This window comes from Rattus norvegicus, chromosome 1 (assembly GCF_036323735.1).
Source record: "Rattus norvegicus strain BN/NHsdMcwi chromosome 1, GRCr8, whole genome shotgun sequence".
NCBI lineage: Eukaryota > Metazoa > Chordata > Mammalia > Rodentia > Muridae > Rattus > Rattus norvegicus.
Genome location: NC_086019.1, coordinates 121,497,493 through 121,517,370, shown reverse-complemented (window position 1 = coordinate 121,517,370; position 19,878 = coordinate 121,497,493). Strand labels below are relative to the sequence as shown.

The 19,878-nt window shown below is 35.9% G+C and overlaps 1 long non-coding RNA gene across 5 annotated transcripts in view; it reads left to right on the top strand.

The window, feature by feature from the left end:
* Positions 1-35: 35 nt before the first annotated feature.
* The window catches only part of LOC134483413 (uncharacterized), a 723,689-nt gene continuing 703,846 nt past the window's right edge, over positions 36-19,878 (top strand). The window contains exons 1-4 of one of the 5 annotated variants that reach the window (XR_010060293.1): positions 36-8,402; positions 11,129-11,230; positions 16,083-16,159; positions 16,679-16,771. This is a non-coding gene — a long non-coding RNA (uncharacterized LOC134483413). The remainder of the gene's footprint in view (positions 8,403-11,128; positions 11,231-16,082; positions 16,160-16,678; positions 16,772-19,878) is intronic. The other 4 variants (XR_010060297.1, XR_010060295.1, XR_010060294.1 and 1 more) reach the window with 4 other exon arrangements.

Below are 19,878 nucleotides of genomic sequence, written 5' to 3'. Positions count from 1 at the left end.
ATATATATATATATATCAAATGTTATTCCCTTTCCTCCATCTCCCATCACCATTTTCTGTTGAAGGAAATCTGGGTTCTTTCCAGCTTCTGGCTATTATAAATAAGGCTACTATGGAAATAGTGGAGCTTGTGTTCTTGTTATATTTTGTAGCATCGTTTGGGTCTATGAGCAAGAGTAGTATATCCAGGTTGTCCAGTAGTACTACATCCAATTTAATGAGGAACATCCAGACTTCTTTCCAAAGTATCTATATCAGTTTGCATTTTCCCCAGCAATGGAAGAGGATCCTATTTCTCCACATCCTCTCCAGGATCTCTTTTCACCTTAAGTTTTATCTTAGCCATTCTGACTGATGAGAAGTGAAATTTCAGGGTTGTTTTTATTTGCATTTCCCTGGTGATTAAGGATGTTGAACTTTAGGTGCTTCACAGCCATTTGATATTCTTCAGTTGAGAATTTGTTGTTTAGCTTGACCCCCATTTGTTAATACAGTTATTGGAGTCTCTGGAGTTGTACTTCTTGAGTTATTTGTGTATGTTAAATATAATTCCTCTATCAGACATAGGATTGGTAAAGATATTTCCCCAATATTTTGGTTGCCATTTTGTCCAATTGACAATATTATTTGCCTTACAGCAGCTTTCCAAATTCATGAGGTCCCATTTGCTGGTTCTTGATCTTAGAGCATAAGCCAATTATGTTCTGTTCAGGACATTTTCCCCACTGCTCATGTGTTCGAGACTATTCCCCTCTTTTTCTTCTAATAGTTTGAGTGTATCTGGTTTTTGTGAAGGTCATTGTTCCACTTGGACTTCAGTTTGGACAGAGAGGTAAGAATGGATTAACTTGCCTTCTTCTATATGTTGACCTCCAGCGGAAACAACTCCATTTGTTCAAAATCCCATCTTTTTTTCCAAAGGACAGTTTTGACTCCTTTTTCAAAGATCAGGTGACCATAGATGTGGTGGGGAGGGTCATTTCTGTGCCTTTAATTCTATTACCTTGATCTACCTTCCTGTCTCTGTACCAATACAATAGAGCTTTTATCATGCTGCTCTGTAATATAGCTTGAAGTTAGGGATTTCTATAGAAATATTCTTTTATTGTTCTTTTATTGTTGAGAAATATTTTTACTATCCTAAGTTTTATTTTCCAAATGAATTTGTAAATTTCTCTTTCTAATGCTATGAGGAATTGAATTGAAATTTTGATGGAGATTGCATTGAACCTGTAGATTGCTTAAGGCAAAATTTCCATTTTTACTAAATTAATACTGAGAATTTATGAGCATGGGAGGTCTTTCCATTTCTGGGATCTTTTTTGATTTCTTTCTTCAGAGACTTAAAGTTTGTGTCATACAGATATTTCACTTGCTTTGTTAGAGTCATACAATGTATTTGATATAGTTTGTGAGTATTGTGAAGGGTGTTATTTCCCTAATTTCCTTCTCAGACTGTTTATCTTTGGAGTAGAGAAAGACTACTGATCTGTTTGAGTTAATTTTATGTCCAACCACTCTGATGAACATGCTAATCAGGGTTAGGAGTGCTCTGGTGAATTTTTGGGGCCACTTAAGTATATGATCATACATTCTGCAAATAGTGATATTTTGACTTCTTACTTTCCAATTCGAATTCTTTTGATTTCTATTTGTTTTATAGTATTTCAAGTACTACATTTAATAGGTGGAGAATGGGAAGCATTTTCTACTCCCCAGTAGTAGTGGGATTGCCACAATTTTCTCTCCAGTAAGTTCAGAGTTGGCTACTGGCTTGCTATATATTGCTTTTTACAACATTCAAGTTTGGGCCTTAAACACCTGATTAATCCAAGACTTTTATCATGACAAAGTGTTGAATGTGTCAAATGGTTTCTCAGCGTCTAATAAGACGATTATGCAGTCTTTTTGTTAGTGTATTTATATAGTGTATTATGTTGATGGATGTATACTGAAACATCCCTGCATCCCTGGTTTGAAGCCTACTTGATCATGATGGATGATCCTTTTGATTTGTACTGGGATTCAGTTTACAAGAATCTTACTAAGTATTTTGTATTGAAGTTCATAAGGAAGAATGGTTTGAAGTTCTCTTTCCTTGTTGCATCTTTTGTAGTTTAGGTGTAACCATAAATGTGGCTTCATAAACGAATTGAGTAACATTCTTTCAGTTTCTACTTTGTGGAATAGATTGAAAAGTATTGGTATTAGGTCTCCTTTGAAGGTAAGATAGAATTCTGCACTAAATCCATCTGGTCCTGATCTTTTATGGTTGGGAGACTTTAATGACTTCTTTTATTTCTGTAGTGGTTATGGGACTGTTTAAATGGTTTATCTGATCCTGATCTAACTTTGTTACCAGATATCTGTCTAGGAAATTATCCATTTCATTTAGATTTTCCAGTTTTGCTGAGTATTGCCTTCTGATTTTTTTTAATTTCCTCAGTTTCTTTTGCTATTTTTCCCTTTCCATTTCTCATTTGTTCATTTTGATAGGATCCCTGTGCCCTCTGGTTAGTTTTGCTAATGTTTTATCTATGTTATTGATTTTCTCAAAGAACCATCTCCTGGTTTTGTTGATTCTTTGAATAGTCCTTTCTGTTTTACTTCATTGATTTTAGCTCTAAATTTGATTTTTTTTCCTGCTGTCTATTCCTCTTTTGTGAATTTGCCTCTTTTTTCTAGAGCTTTCAGGTGTTATGTCAAGCCGTTAGTGTATGCTCTCTGTAATTTCTTTTCAGAGGCACTCAGAGCTAAGTGTTTTCCTCTTAGCACTTCTTTCATTGTATCCCATAAGTTTGTGTATGTTGTGCCTACATTTTCAGTAAACTCAAAAATGTCTTTAGTTTCTTTATTTCTTCATTGATCAAATTATCATTGAGTAGAGCATTGTTCAACTTCCATGTATATGTGGAATTTCTGTTGTTTTTGTTCTTATTGAAGACTAGCCTTAGTGCACGGTGATCTGATAGAATGCATGAGATGGTTTCAATATACTTGTATGAAATGAGGCCTATTCAGTGACCAAGTATATGGCCAATTTTTGAGAAGGTACCATGAGGTTCTGAGAAGAAGGTATATTCTATGGTTTTTAAGATGACATGTTCTATAGATGTCTGTTGAATTCAGTTGTTTCATACTTTCTTTTCAATTTCATTGTGTCTCCGTTTAGTTCTGTTTGAAGAAACTGTCCATTGATGACAGTATGGTGCTAAAGTCTCCTACTATTATTTTGTGTGTTGCAATGTATGATTTGATCTTTAGTATAGCTTTTTTTTTAATCAATATGAATCCTCTGACATGTGGAGCAACGATGTTAAGTATTGAGAGTTCATCTTGGTGGATTTTTCCTTCAATCAATATGAAGTGACTTTCCTTACTTTTTTGGATAACTTTTGCTTGAAAGTCGATTATATTTGATATTAGAATAGCTCCTGCAGCTTGTTTCATGGGATCATTTGCTTTGAAAAAAATTCTCAGCCTTTTATTCTTAGGTGGTATCTGTCTTGAGCTCTGGGCAGCATTCCTGTTTACATCAAAATGCTGGGTCCAGTTTAATTGTCCAGTCTATTAGCCTATGTTTTTTTATTATGAAATTGAGTCCTTTGGTGTTAAGAGATATTAAGGAATAGTGATGATTTCCTGTTATTTTTGTTGTTAGATGTGTACTTTTATATGTATGGCTATCTTCTTTTGGATCTGTTGCAAAAACATTATTTCTTGATTTTTCAAGGGTGTAGTTTTTTTCCTTTCTTTTGGAATTTTCCATCTATTATCCTTTGAAGGGCTGAATTTGTGGAAATATATTGTGTAAATTTGGTTTTGTCATGGAATATCTTGGTTTTGCCATTTATGTTAATTGGGAGTTTTGCTGGGTGTCATAGCATGGGCTTCCATTTGTGTTCTCTTAGAGTCTGAATGACACCTTGCCAGTATCTTCTAGCTTCCATAGTCTCTGCTGAGAGTCTGGTGTAGTTATGATAGATTTGCCTTCATATGTTTTTTGACTTTGTCCCCTACTGCTTTTAATACAACTTCTTTGTTTTGTTTATTTGGTGTTTTCTCTATTATGTGATGTGGGAATTTCTTTTCTGATCCAATTTGTTTGGAATTCGATAGGCTTCTTTTATTTTCATGGGCATCTCTTTCTTTAGGTTATGGAGTATTCTTCTATAATTTTGTTGAAGATATTTCCTGGTCCTTTAACATGGGAGTCTTTGTTTTCTTCTATACCTATTATTCTTGAGTTTGATGTTCTCATGTGTCCTCCATTTCTTGGATGTTTTGGCTTAGGATTTTTTTTTTACTTCTGGCATTTTCTCTGACTAGATTGTCAGAGTTTTATACAGTATCTACTGTCCCTGAAATTCTCTCTTCAATCTCTTGTATTCTGTTGGTGATGCTTGTGGCTGTGATGACTGATCTCTTTCCTAGATTTTTATTCTGCAGCTCCCAAGGCTGTATATTCCCAGCTAGTCCATCAATGGAGAGAAAGTGGTGTCCCACCTGTGGGCTATGTGCTTAGGAAGGAGAGCACTGGCAGACCAACTCTCTGCAGAAAGGTTTTGTGTCTGAGTGCTGTGGAATAACCACAACTCTGGGTGCAATTTTTTTTCTTTTCTAGTAAAATGTATGAATATATCAAGCAATATATGCCCCAAAACTCCTAAAGGTATCAAATCTCTTCATTCTGTTAAATCTAAATTCATATGATGATACTGTAAGAACATATCAGTTTACTAATTCTAATTTGCTGGTATTTACCTTTCCAGTAAAATAGCGAAAATGTTATTATAGTTTATTTCATTATTGGATATCAATATAGATTTAAATTTACGTAAAGTATTCATTAATTTCTATGTGGAAAATACCATAAATAACTGAGGTGAAATCATCATATGGCAAACAATTTAATCACATGAAGTAAATTTCTTTGATTTATTAATATTTTCACTCTATTCCTTCATTGCTACCTCAAGGAAAGTGTCTTCATAATGTACTTTCTATATTCCTTAACTTGCATCCCAAACCTACCTAGTAAAGTTTTTATTTGTTCTTTTTTGTATTTCTGTGTTAGAAATAGTTAGTTATTATTTTGTATTTGATTGATTGTTTGTTTATCTGTTGTATTAGTTACTGTGGAGAAAAAACTGGCAACACCTGATGTCTGTGTGACTCAGTGGATCATATGCTAGAATTACAAAAAATGGTCAAAACTTCAACACACATTATTATTGGAAACAAAAAGTATGAGTATTAAAAGTATTTGAAGAAATGGATTTAAAGTTAGAGATTTTTATGAAAAATTGATGTTTTTCAAAATAATTTAATCTGATTATAGTTGTTCTCACTCTACTAGTCCCAGTCTCTGTCCACAGGCAATTCTATTGCTATAAAACTTTTTGAAGATCTACAAACAAATTAAAACGAAATACAAAATTGTAGTAAGATTTTAAAAAAAGCTAATACAATGGAAATGGACAAAGCAAATGAGCAGAAGAAAAGAAGTCCAAAAAAAAAAAAAAAAGCACAGGAGGAAGAGACACAATCACTCACACATTCTAGTACTGTATAATAATGCTCAAATGAAAGCCATAATATGTAGGCAGAAGACCAAGAAGAGACACTCTGAGAATTCATATGAGCTCAGATTATATTGTTTAGGTAGCTTTGTTTTCTTGGAGTTTCCCATGTGCTCAGCCTATTGCACATGTTTTTCTTCTTCAGGGTTACCTCATCACTGAAAGGATGGATTTGATGTGGTCATTAACTTCAGGGCTTTGTGCACCAAGAACTATCACTCTGTACAATTTGTAACACTGTAGGTGTCTGTACTTTTTCCTAACTTAAGAAGTGAGTCTTAATTCAAATTAGATATTACTTGGCTACTGACAAATGCTTTGTTTCACCATTGTAGTAGCATCTCTTTCAGACAGGATATGTTATTGTAGATCAAAATATTTGTGGCTTGCTTGGTGTATACATTTTTGTTCAGTAGTGTGTAGAATACAATCTTCACCCAAAGGCCATAGAACATGTGTGGAAAGTGGAGGTGGACTCTAAGTAGATACGAACTCAACTTCTCATTTTTCCATGAGTTTGTAGGAGTAAGCCATTCCTCATATGGGAAACTCCATTTGCTAACAGAGATTTTCAGTTGTAGCTCTGTCTTCCATATCATTTGGCACTGTCATTTAAATTGGATTCATATATGCATATATTAACGAATAGTCCCTATTTATTTACATACTAATCCTCAAAGGCCTTTCATTTTAACACTCTATAATGATTTCCCCTCCTCCATTTACTTCTCCACTTCACTCCTTTTTATCCTGCTTCCAATCCCCATTCTGACACTCCATATCAATCGATTTAATTTCCCTTTCCTTAGGAGACATATCTGTCACTTCTACTCCCTTACTCTAAAGCCAATCTGGTTTTACACATTAGAGTTTGTTTATCAGTGACATGTAGCTATTATTCACAAATAAGCAAATACATATCATATTTATCTTTTGGGGACTGTGTTTCATCATTCAGTATAAAGGTTACTAGTTCCATTCATTTAATTGTGGTTTTCATTATTTCATTTCTTTTAAAATATGAATTTTTAAACAAGAAAAAGTAGGTGGAAATTACAATGTTAACTCTTATCTGCAATTCTTCTTAAACAGGGAGGAAGCAGTATGTAAAGCCACTTTGGATTATGCTAGTCAGGAGAAACCTTGGACTCTGTATTGAAGACCAACAAAAGATTAGTTGTAAAATCATGGGAAAATTGGACAAAGGAAAAAACAATTTCTGAGAAATCAGATAAATAATTGAAATCATTTCATATTATAGGAATGAGCAATAGGACAGTACAAATCAAATCTGATGATTATTAATATTTTTAAAACCACTGAGACATACAGGTATAGATAACAGTAGCTTGCATGCCTAGTGTGTTACAGTTCCTGAAACAAATTCCTAGTGATTCAGTGAAAAGTAAGTTTGAGACACAGTGAGTGAGTAGAAAAGGTGAAATGAACTCCAGTCAAAACAAATGACCAAAGTTTCTTACTGCTGTGGAACAGAAACCATGACCAAGGCAACACTTATAAAGACAGCATTTAATTGGGGCTGGCTTATAGGTTCAGAAGTTAAGTCCAAAATCATGAAGGCAGGAACACAACAGCATCCAGGCAGGCATTGTACAGGAGGAGCTGAGATTTTTACATCTTCAACTGAAGGCTGTTAGCAGAAAATTGGTTTACAGGCAACTAGGATGCGGGTCTTAAGGCTCACACCCACAGTGACACACTTACTCCAACACCACCTCCCCTACTCCAAAATGGCCACACCTTCTCATAGCTCCATTCCATATGTCAAACATATACAAACCGTCACTTCGACTCATGGGCCTGTATAGCCATATTTAAACATATGAGTCTGTGAGGACCATACCTAAACAAAGCATAATGTGAAATAAATTTTGTCTGTATTTATTTTTGGTTTTTAAAAATTAATTTATTTATTTTATTGGATATTTTAAATATTTATATTTCAAATGTTCTCCCCATTTCCCCTATCCTGTTCCCCCTCTTCCCTCCCCCTGCTTCAATGCTCCCATTCCCACCCATTCACTCCCACCTCAACATCTGTCATTCTCCTAAACTGGAGATACAAAACTTCACAGGACCAAGGGTTTGTCCTCCTATTGATACCAGATAATGCCATTTTCTGTTACATATATGGCTGGAGCCTCCATATGTACACTTTGTCTGGTGGTTTAGTGTCTGGGATCTGTGGTGGTCTGGTTGGTTGATATTATTGTTCTTTCTACAAGGTTGCAAAACTATTCTGCTCCTTAAGCCATTTCACTAACTACCCTTTTGGGGTTCCCATGCTCAGTCCAATGGTTTGCTGAAAGAGTCCCCATCTGTATCAATAAGTCTCTGGCAGAGCTTCTCAATAGACACCCATATCAAGTTCATATCAGCAAGTACTTCTTGGCATCAGCAATAGTGACTGGACTTGGAGGCAGCATATGGGATGAATCTCCAGGTGAGGCAGCTACTGGATGACCTTTCCTTCAGTTCCTGCTTCACTTTAACACTTTCAGCAATCTATAGCAGACTCAACAATGTTAAAAGTCCAAATTCCAAAGTCTCTTCTGCGATTCATCTAGTCACTTAACTGTAGTCCTCAAAGCAACACAGAGAAACCAATTGTGCAAACTCCAAACTCTGCATCTCAATGACTGATATCAAAGTAGTCTTCAGATCTCCAACTCCTTTTTAATCTTTATTGACTGCAACAAATGTCTTTCTCCTGTACTGATTTCACTCTCTGTTATCTGCTTTCCTCAGCAGACAATCCATGGCTCTGGCATCTGAAATATCTCGGGCTTTCCAAGGCAGGTAAATGTAACAGCTTCTTATTTTAGTGTCTGGGATCCACTCCAGAGCTTAAGGGTTACACCAAGGTCTGGGTCCACTTCCCCAGGTCTGTCCATTATAGCACTCACCTTGTCTTTTAGGTTCCAGATACCTCTACTCCACTACTGCTGTTGTTTGTGGTGGTCATCTCATGGTACTGCCACCTCCAAAACAATAATATCTTCTGCTGCAACTAGGCTTCACCAATATACTCTCATAGGCTCCCTTCCTGGTGTCAGGCCTCAACTCCTTTGCATGACCCCTTCAGCCTTGGGCCATCAATTGCAACTTAGGCTCCACTTTCACTAATGACCTTTCAGGGCCTTTCACAATGCTGAGATTCAGGTGCTTTTCACGAACCCTTCTTGCCTTCAAAACCAGTATTACCTGGGTGACTTTTACACATTACCAATTACAGCTGCAGAATGAGGTACAAACATGGCCATTTCTGGAACACAGCTTCTTTATGCACTCAGAAGACAGTTGACAGAAGACTTCACCTCAGTGATGATGTGTCTTCTTAATCAACACTAATTTCTTAGCTCTAGCTGTCAAGCCTCTATTGTCCCAGTTGTTACCTTCTCCTCTTGAGTATAAAGCAGAGATTCATGGACAAAGCTGATAAGCTTTGCTGCTGGCAGGAGCTGGACTTTGCCCTTGTGTTCTATTACATTATCAGTAGCTTCCTCTTTTCCATCTCCATCACTGCTTAAGCTTAGCTGTCCTGGATCTTGCTCTGTTTGTTTACCTTAAACTCAGAGATCTGCATGGCTCTGTCTCCAGTAATGCTGGTATTAAAGGCATACACCACCTTGCCTCAATTTACCCTTTTTTTTTTTCAGCTAGAACCTGCTTTGTCCCAGACTGGCCTAGAATTTACTGATCTGTTCAGTTTATCTCATGGGATTAAAGGCATATTCATCCTAAGCCTGAACCTAAATTTGCTGGGAAAGACCTTGCCCCAAAGTCACCACTCCCTTAATTTAATTTAATATCTTTGGGTACACAATCAAGGTCCATTTTATTTCCTGATGCCCCTTTAATACTCAAACCACATATTTTGATATTTTCCTTTTTAAATTTTCTTCACATTTTCAAAACCCTCTTCATGAGGCTTAATGGGAGAACAACATCCCTTTTTGGCTTTTTTCAGACTTCCTCGTTCAATGCAATTAATATTTACCTTTACCTCAGGTAGATTCTTCAGACAAGGGCAAAAAGCATCCAAATTCTTCACCAAAACCACAAAACAGCTTTTATTCCATATACTGAAATTCTCATTTCAAATCTCTTCAGCCAGATTGGCACATTTGAAATTACTCTCAGCAAGAAATTCTTCCACATTCCTATTATGATGCCTCATTAAGCCCCATTTGAACATTCCACCACTTTCGAAATTCAAAGACACCAAAATCCACATTCTTCCAAACAAAATCATGGTTGGGCCTGTCACAGCAAACCTTTGCCTCGTACCAGGTACCAAATTCTCTCTTAGGTCAGGTTTCACTGCTGTGAAATAGACACAATGAACAAGCAACTCTTACAAGGACAACATTTAATTGGAGCTGGCCTACAGGTTCAGAGTTTTAGTCCATTATCATCAAGGCAGTGTCATGGCGGTGTCCAGGAAGACATGGTGCAGAAGGAGCTGAGAATTCTACATTTTTATATGAAGGCTTCTAGCAGAATACTGGTTTCTGGGCAACTATGACGAAGGTTTTTAAAGCCGTACCTACATACCTACTCCAAGGTCAATCCTACTCCAATAGGGCCACAATTTTTAATAGTGATACTCCTTGTGCCAAACATATAGAATTCATCACAGTTCTATACAGGAAGCATCATACAATAGTAGAGAATGCCTTACACATATTCTTCTCTGACCAATGAAAAAATGCCATCTTCCATTAGTAGTTTAATTTAATTTTAATGTCTTAAGATGGATGAACACGACATCTATATTTTCTTTCAATTACTAATTTTTGAAAATATAATTTTTTACACAATATATTCTAATTGTACCCCACCCTATATTACCCTAACTGATTCTTGCCACCTCCAGAACCACCTAATCCTCATGTTCCTTCTCTCTCTCTCTCTCTCTCTCTCTCTCTCTCTCTCTCTCTCTCTCCCCCTCTTCTCTCTTTCTGTCTCTCTCTCTCTCTCCTTAGAAATCATATAGGCAAATAAAAAATAAACTAATCAAAATTAAAACAAAACCACCAACTGTAGGAATAAGAAAAAAAACTTACAAGAAAGAATCACAAAGATACACACAAATTAAAATAAAACAGGAATTCATAATACATAAAAATTACTAGTATGTTTAAAAATACAGTACATTATGAGTCAAAAGCAATAATTCAAAAAATTACTGTTGAGTCACATGAGTTGTCTGTCTACTGCATGGAATTAGACCTGATATTGCATGTTGATTCTGTACTCAGTAAGGTACTACTGGGATACACTAGTTTTTTTCCATTTGGAGAATTTGTAAAATGGAGATAGGAACTTGTTGAAGGGTAGGAGATCATGTAACATTCCTGCTCTCAGTGTATGGGCATTCCTGCTCAGAGTGTATGCAGAGTCTGTGCATGTTACTGTTTCTTATGTGTGTTCATATGTGTACCGGCCCTACTATATCTGAAATGTATTGTTGCCTTGCTGGTATTCCTCCCAGCATCACTGGCCTTAGTATCTTTTTACAGTGTCTTCTACAAAGTTTGCTGAGCCATGGAGGAGGAATTTAGATGGCAATATGTGATTTATGACAGAATTATCCAAGTTCATTCATGCTGTACACTGTCCAGGTATGGGTCTCTGTATCTGGACCTGTTTACAGTATATGTTAACTTCTATGATGAAGGTGCAGTAATACACTGTACTATGGATATAACATTGTCATTGTTAGAAATACTTTTATTGATACATATTGTAAGCAGGCAATGGTACATTCTTTTAGCCCTATTCTCAGGTATTTTGCCATTGTGTTTCAGTGAGTAAATCTTAGATCATCATATGGTACTAGCTTTTTCCCAAGAAGGTGCCACTATTTCAGCAGAGTATTTTGTATGCAGCTGACTGTGTTAGATCAAATAGTATAGACTTGAGGTCATGTTTAAATTTTTCTTCAGGTACCATGCAGAATACTTTTCAGTACTACAGACAATATTCAGTAGATAAAGGCTTTAGTTAGGCACTTGCTTGTCTTCTTAATGTTCAACATAAACATAGGGTCCACTTCTGCAATAGAGCCGTCATCAGTGTGTATAGAACAATCAAGAGCCTAGACAGTGTCTGAGATGTGTTTTGAGGAACACAGGATAATTTTTTTAACCCTCCCTTACTATTGTTTTTTAACAACTGAGTAATATTCCACTGTGTATTGTACCACATTTTCATTAACAATTTCCCCACTTGTAGACAGCTAGGCTGTATCCTCTTTCTTACTGATATGAATATAGCAGCATTGAATGGGAAGTAAGTGCCTCTTCACTAGGATATAGACTGTTCTCTTTTTTTGAATCTGAAATAAAATATTCCCAAGGTTCCAAAGGCAAAATCTCACTGATTTGCAAAAGCAAATACAACTGTGTATTTCCACTAGCAGAGGATAAGGATTCTTATTACTCTTCACCTATTTAGCATGTGTGTTCATTTATTTCATTGATCTTGGGCATAATTATTAATGAAGATAAAATCTTCACATGGTTTGAAAATGCATCTTGCTGATTACTAACAATGCTTAATTTTTCTTTCAATAAAACAATCATTTGAATGGTAAATTATGGGCTATAAGAGGAAGAGATTTTTATTTGAATAAAACAAGGATATTAGGGTAAAGGCATGGAAATTAGAGATACAGAGAACAATGTAAAGATTAGTATACACTAAGAAACCAGAGGAAATAAGGCACCTAAAATCTTTGAGACATATTTCAGAGGAAGACATTAAACAATATCTCTCTGTATAAGGGTGTGTGTGAGTGTGTGTGTGTGTGTGTGTGTGTGTGTGTGTGTAAATACACACAATTTTCTCCTTTAATCATCATAAAAGAGGGCTGCCACATAATGAATACATCTTTGCCAATGTATTTAAGAAACAACTAGTTCATAAGTCAGGGATAAGAAGTTACAATGCTCTAAGCTTAATGGGAAGATTTTTTTCATTGGATAATTTTTATTTACATTTCAAATGTGATTCCCTTTCCCAGTTTTCCGTCCAAAAGCCCCCTATTACATCCCCTTCCCCTTCTTCTATAAGGTTGTTCTCTTCCCCAACCACATATTTCCCATCTCCTCGCTCTGACATTTCCCAACACTGGAGAGTCCAGCCTTGGCAGGAAGGACAGATTCTTGATAGGGGAAGTTAATATGTTATAGGTACATCAAGGAGCCTACAGCAAATTAATTTGCCCTTAAAAATATATTCTCAGTGGAAAACTCTCTGTATTCCTCCTAGATCTCAGACACAGATTCCATTCTTACCCTTAAAGCCATAAGTTAAGTCATGCTTGAAGTAGTGATTACCTCTGTGCTCACAGGGCCACATAGCTTTTGACAGAACAGAAGGATTGATGGAAACAGTTACAAAAGTTCTTAGTACAATGCAGAGGTACCCAAGAACATGAAATGACAGTGCTGTTTTTAAAGGATTTAACAGTTATCTCAAAGCCAAATCTTAAACCTGATTTATACAGGAGCCATCTTAGGTATGGTCTCCTTCAGAGACACAAGAAGAATAATGCAGGACACTGTTAGGTAGTATACCACAGTATATGTAAATTAACATAATAGGGAAATGAGAATTCAAAATCAATGAGAATCCTGTGATGCTGACTGACTTTAAAAATGGATGCAGAGAAATGTTTGCCATGAGCACATAGGAAACAGAGATTTAAAATTAAAATTATAAAAAAAAGTGAAACTAATTTATTAGACCATTGTGTATTGCCTCATTTCCTTTCTTCAGCCATCATGGAAGGGGCTGTATTTCTGGCACCAGTAATGGCAAATACCTCCTTCAGGGATGCTAATTACCATTTATGGATAATTCCAGGAAATGTCCTATTTTTTTTCATTAGGACTGAGCAAATATCTCTGGAATGGTGGGTGGTGGTGGTGAGGGAGTTTGTTCTGAATGATCAGAAACAATTGAATCAGCAGGTCTTTCCTGTTTACTTCTGTATGTAGGTGATACTCAGAAGTCAGCATGAGGATTGTCCCATTTCACCCTAGTTTTGTTTTGCATGTGGAATAAAATTCTTCCTCCTTGAATCAACTACTCTTTCATCACTCTTAGAATGACTCTAATCAAAATCATCAACCCGTTGTAAAGCCCAATCAAAACTGTTTTTGAAGAAACCCCATTTCCTGAGAGACAAGAGGCTAAACTCCAACTCTAGGATTAAAATCACAAAGTCCAGCTGATTAAACATCCTATGTAAATCCACCCCCCGTTAGCAAGAGCCAGCCAGGGTAAAATAGAAATAGCACAGTCAAGATATATATATATATATATATATATATATATATATATATATATATATCCTGAAGATAATAACTTAGCCATTCTGTTCATCGGGTAGGTTTTTCCCTGTGTACAGTTCCTGCAGATTATCCCAAAAATTCTGTTGTTAAAATATTAACCTGGTGAACCTTTTGCAAATTCCCAAAATTTGCTATAGCCACAATAAAAACCCTGAATCCCTAGTCAGAGGGCTCTCGATATGACATGCTCTGACAGGGACCATTGGTGACATTGATCTAGAACTCATAATTAAGACCGATGTATTTACAAAGTCTTTTGAGGTTCTGCAACATGGGTGTAATACAGAAAGAAATCACTTAAATAAGTCTATTTACCTTGTTTGCTGATTTTAAACTCTTCTTTGTAACGTATACCAACAGATTAGACCAGCCTTTGCTAAAATAAACATAATTCCATTTATTTTTGAAAACATTTATTTATTTATTTATTTACTTATTATATATAAATACAGTGTAGTTGTATTCAGAAGAGGGTATTGGATCCCATTCCAAATGGTTGTGAACCACCAGGTGGTTACTGGGATTTGAACTCAACTCAGGACCTATGGAAGATCAATCAGTGCTCTTAACCACTAAGCCATTTCTCCAGCCCCTATAATTCTATTTGTAAAATGTCTTTTTCCTTTCATATATATTTAAATAAAATGTGGCCTTAAGCCAAAAATTTAATTCTTGTTCTTCAGTATTAGTTATATTAAATTTTTATTGTCTTATATTTAAGATTTTCTATCATTATTCTTCTGTCAATTCTTCTCTCATTCATTACATCTCAGTTCACTCCACACATTCTAAGGAGCTCTCCCCAGTATCTCTCCTCTCTTCCAGATCCACTCCTTTTTCCATTATGTTTAAAAGGTAGAGAGAGAGGGACAGGGGAATGGGGAGAGAGGGGAGGGGGGAGGGGGGGGAGGGAGAGAGAGGTCACACAAGGATTTGTCACCCAACCACTGTAAGTTAGCATAAAAAGTCAAGATAAGACAAAACCGTTTATCAAGACTGGGCAAAGAAACCATTAGCAATTTAATTTCTTCTGGATGAAATAATGGAAAGTATGCATTAGGATGGATGATATGATTCTGTGTTAAAAATTACTTATAAATCTCATTCCTAAATTATGGATTTAGAATCACAGCAATTCATAAGAGATGCTGTCTAGACAATACCGACAGGTATAAAACCACATTAGAGATGAGATCGTCCTTTTCCTTTCAGTACCCTCAACAACAACGTGTATCATATTGCAGTGAACTGGTCCAGTAAGTACTGTCTACAGGAAATGAGTCATAAAAGCGCTGTGCAGAGTTTTGCCCCTCCTCCTCAGGTCCTGGCCTCTGGCAAAGGAAAATATTGTGAAACTACAAGGACCAGAGTTCCTTTCGGTTTTCAACTTCCCATGGAGCCAAGCCTAGAAGTGACACCCACTTCATTAAATTCACGTTGTTGTAGGAACACTGGAAGGTGATTTGTTTTCCTTTTGTTACATTCAGGATTCCATTGATTGAATCTTGTCTTTTCAGTCACTACTGATAGTTCAAGTGTTGCCTATTTTTCCCCCTTTAATCTTGAAAAGCGGGAAAATGAAGGAAGTGAAAAATTAAGCATTAATTCAGGGATTACGGAAGTCATGATTCGCTAAGCATAGTTTTAAAGTGAAAATTTTTCATGGAATTTTTTTGCAAATTTGTAGGTTTTTTTAAATTATACGTAAATTTTGATGTGATTCTTTATCAGACTATGCTGTAAATTCTGAAGTTCTTTAACGTCTGCCTATATATATATATATATATATATATATATATATATATATATATATATGTGTGTGTGTGTGTGTGTGTGTGTGTGTGTGTATGCATATGCACAGAAGTAGAAGGAGATAAACGCTCCCGTCCCACATAATTTTTCCTCAAGTCTTATGTCAATTACAGTGTATGGAGTATGGTCTCTGTTACTTTAAGCAACATTTTGCTGTTTGTCTTTTGATGTTCATTACTCTTTATAGTCTGTCATTACAGCACTTTTTTAGGATATAAAAAGAAACTTCAACATAGTCTTCTTGTGAAGACATTTCGGTTATATCAGAGTACATCATAGAATATTGACAATTCATTTATAGCTGAAGAACCAGTGGAGGACCAGTGGAGGGAAAATGATTAATCACTGATGAAGACTGGGTCAAGAGAGATCAGAGTGGTAAGACATCATGAAAAGATGAGGGATGAAAAACACACAGAGAAATGCAGACAGATGGATTCTTGCTCATAAAAAATGTTTCTTATTAAACTAAAATTTATATGTGAAAATATACATGTATCCTAAATAGAAGATTCTGTATCCTGGATGAAATTTGATTGAGGAAGGAAACAATGTCATTTTTAGGACATATAAGTGTTGTGTTGTTGTTGCTGCTGCTTGTTCTTGTTTCTGCTGTGACTCTTTTTCATTATACATTCAGATTTGTAGCTTTAGAGCTTTGTATATGTTTGTAAAATGATGTATTTGTGTTTTACCATGTCAATCCAATAATTCAACGTTTTTTTATTTAAATAAAATCTTCCCTTTTCAAACATATCTCCCATTTCCAATAAACAACCCTACTATTTTTCATGAATTCTATCATCAAACACTAGTTTTGCCTAAACACTTCATAGTAACATAAACTTAAATGTAAAATTTCTTGAAAATTTCCTTTCACTGGAATTACTGATACAGGTGGCAAGGACTGCTGAGATATATAACCAGTCTGAAGACTGAGGTGAATTCTGGACCCATGGGAAAGGATTATGTCCGAGTCCTCATAGCATGGTATGTTAAAAACTGTGAGAAAATATTCTGTAATTCATTCTAACATGGTATGCAATTCTTTTTCCTTTTCATAATTTTCTCATAAAGCCAAAAATTGTAGGACATAGTTATATAAACTTTTGTCATGTGATAAATAAAGTACTTTCTCTCATCTATGCAGAAATATTTTATATCTCTAGACTGTTGTAGTCATTCCTCAATCTGTGGAGACAATTTTTTAGTCTTTGGTATACGCTGAATGAAATAGCTTTCCAAATATTTAAGTTATATTTTAAAAAGGCCATTTGGATACTAATATTTTCCATTCTTTATTAAAATACCTCCCTTTCCCCCAAAGGATTTCTCAGCAGTTAAAATTACTAACTACTGATTAAGAGAAACTGTGTTCAATTAGTATCACCTATATGTCTGCTTCCCATGATCTGTGATGCAAGTCAGTGGGGACCTAGGGGCTCAGTCTCCTGTCCTCTTAAAACATGTGCTCCATAGTAAATTATTCAAATACTTATATAAGTAGCAAACAATAAAATACTCTTCTAAAATAGCTGCCTTTGAAATTGGCATAATTTTTCCCCTTGCATCTTTTTTTTATTGGATATTTTTTTATTTAAATTTCAAATGTTATCCCCTTTCCCCGTTTCCTATTCATAAGCCCCCTAACACATACCCCTCTTCAATGAAGGTGTTTCTCCACCACACTGTCCACCCATTCTATCTTCCAAGCCCAGAAATTGCTTTACACTAAGAGTTACAGCCATAGCTGGGGCAAGGACTCCTCTACCCATTGGTACCAAACAAGGCCATCCTTTGCTACATATGTAGCTGGAGCCATGGGTTGTCCATGTGTATTCTTTTTATGCTGGTTTATTCCCTGGTTGGTATTGTTCTTCTTATGGGGTGTAAACCACTTCAGCTCTGCTCTGAATAGCCATTCTTTTGGTCTCTTCTCCAAACGTTATCTCCATAATCCCTCCAATGAATTCTTTTATTCCACCTTTTAAGAAGGACTGAAGCATTCCAACTTTAGTCATCCTTCTTCTTGAGTTTCATGTGGTAAGTGGATTGTGTCTAGAGAATCCAAGATTTAGAGCTAACATCCACTTGTCAGTGAGTGCATACCATGTCTGATTTTGTTGCTGCTGTTGTTGTTGCTGTTGTTTTTGTTGTTGTTGTTGCTGTTGTTTTTGTTGTTGTTGTTGCTGTTTTTGTGATTGGGTTACCTCACTCAGGATGATATTTTTTTTAATTCCACCCATTTGCCTATTAATTACATTAAGTCATTGTTTTTGATAGCTGAGTAGAATTCCATTGTGTAGATGTACCACAATTTCTGTATCCATTCCTTTGGTGAAGGACACCTGGGTTCTTTTCAGCTTCTGGATATTATAAATTAGTCTGCTATGAACATAGTGCAGCATGTGTCTTTGTTGTGTGTTGGAGCACAATTTGGGTATATGCAAAGGAATGGGATTGCTGAGTCCTCAGGAATTGCAATATCCAATTTTCTAAGGAACCTCCAGACAGATTTCCCATATGGTTGTTCCAGTTTGCAATCACACCAGCAATGGAGGAGTCTTCCTCTTTCTCCACATCATTGTCAGTATGTGTTGTCACCTGAGATTTTGATCTTAGCCATTCTGACTACTGTGAGGTATATCTCAGGGTTCTTATCTTTATCATTTACCTGATGACTCAGTATTTTGAACATTTCTTTAGGTGCTTCTCAGCCATTCGATATTCTTCAATTGAGAATTCTTTGTTTAGTTCTGTACCACATTTATAACAGGGTTATTTGGTGCTCTGTAGTGTACCTACATGAGTTCTTTGTATATTTTGGATATTAATCTTCTATTGGATGTGGGATTGATAAAGATCTTTCCCCAATCTGTTGTTTGCCATTTGGTCCTAATGACAGTGTCCTTTGCCTTCCAGACATTTTTCAGTTTTATGAGTTCCCATTTGTCGATTCATGATCTTAGAGCATAAGCCATTGGTGCTTTGTTCAGTAAATTTTCCCCAGTTTCCATGTGTTTGAGAATCTTCACTACTTTTTCTTCTATTAGTTGAGATAATCAGGTTAGATATGGAGGTCCTTGATTCACTTGGACTTCAGGTTTTTACAGGACTATTAGAATGGGTTCATTTGCATTCTTCAACATGCTGATCTCCAGTTGAACCAGTTCCATTTGTTGAAAATGTTATCTGTATTCCTTTGTCAAAGATCAAGTGACCTGGGTCTTCAATTCTACTCCATGATTTACCTGCCTGTCTCTGTATCTATACCATACAGGTTTTATCACTATTGCTCTGCAATACTGCCTGAGATCAGGGATGGTGATTTCCCCAGAGATCTTTAATTGTTGAGGAAAGTTTTTGCTATCCTGGGTTTTTTTTTTTTAATTCCAAATGAATTTGCAAATTGTTCTTTTTAACTCTTTGAACAATTGAATTGGAATTTTTATGGAGGTTGCATTGAATATGTAGATGGCTTTTGGCAAAAGGGCCATTTTTACAATATCAATCCTTATAATTAAACCAGTAGTGTGGGAGGTCATTCCATCTTCTGAGATCTTCTTCAATTTTTTTCTTCAGAGAATTGAAGCTCTCTCCATAAAGATCTTTCACTTGCTTGGTTATGTTATTTGGGACAATTGTGAAAGGTGTCATTTCTCTAATTTCTTCCCTGCCTGTTTGTCATTGAGGCTACTCATTTCTTTGAATTACTTTTATATCTAGCCACGTGGCTGGAGTTGTTTTTCAGGCTTATTAGTTCTCTAGTTGAACTTTATGGGTCATTTATGTATACTATCCTATCATCTGCAAATAGTGATATTTTGACATATTCCTTTCCAATTTGTATCCTTTAACCTCATTTTGTTGTCTGATTTCTCTGGCTAGGAATTTGAGTACTATATTGAATAAGAAGGGAGAGAGTGGGCAGGCTTGTCTAGTCCCTGATTTTAGTGGGACTGCTTCAAGTTTCTGTCCATTGAGCTTAATGTTGGCTCTCAGTTTGCTGTATATTGCTTTTACTCTGCTTAGGTACAGGCTTTTAATTCCCAATCTTTCCAAGATTTTTAATATGAAGGGGTGTTGGTTTTTGTCAT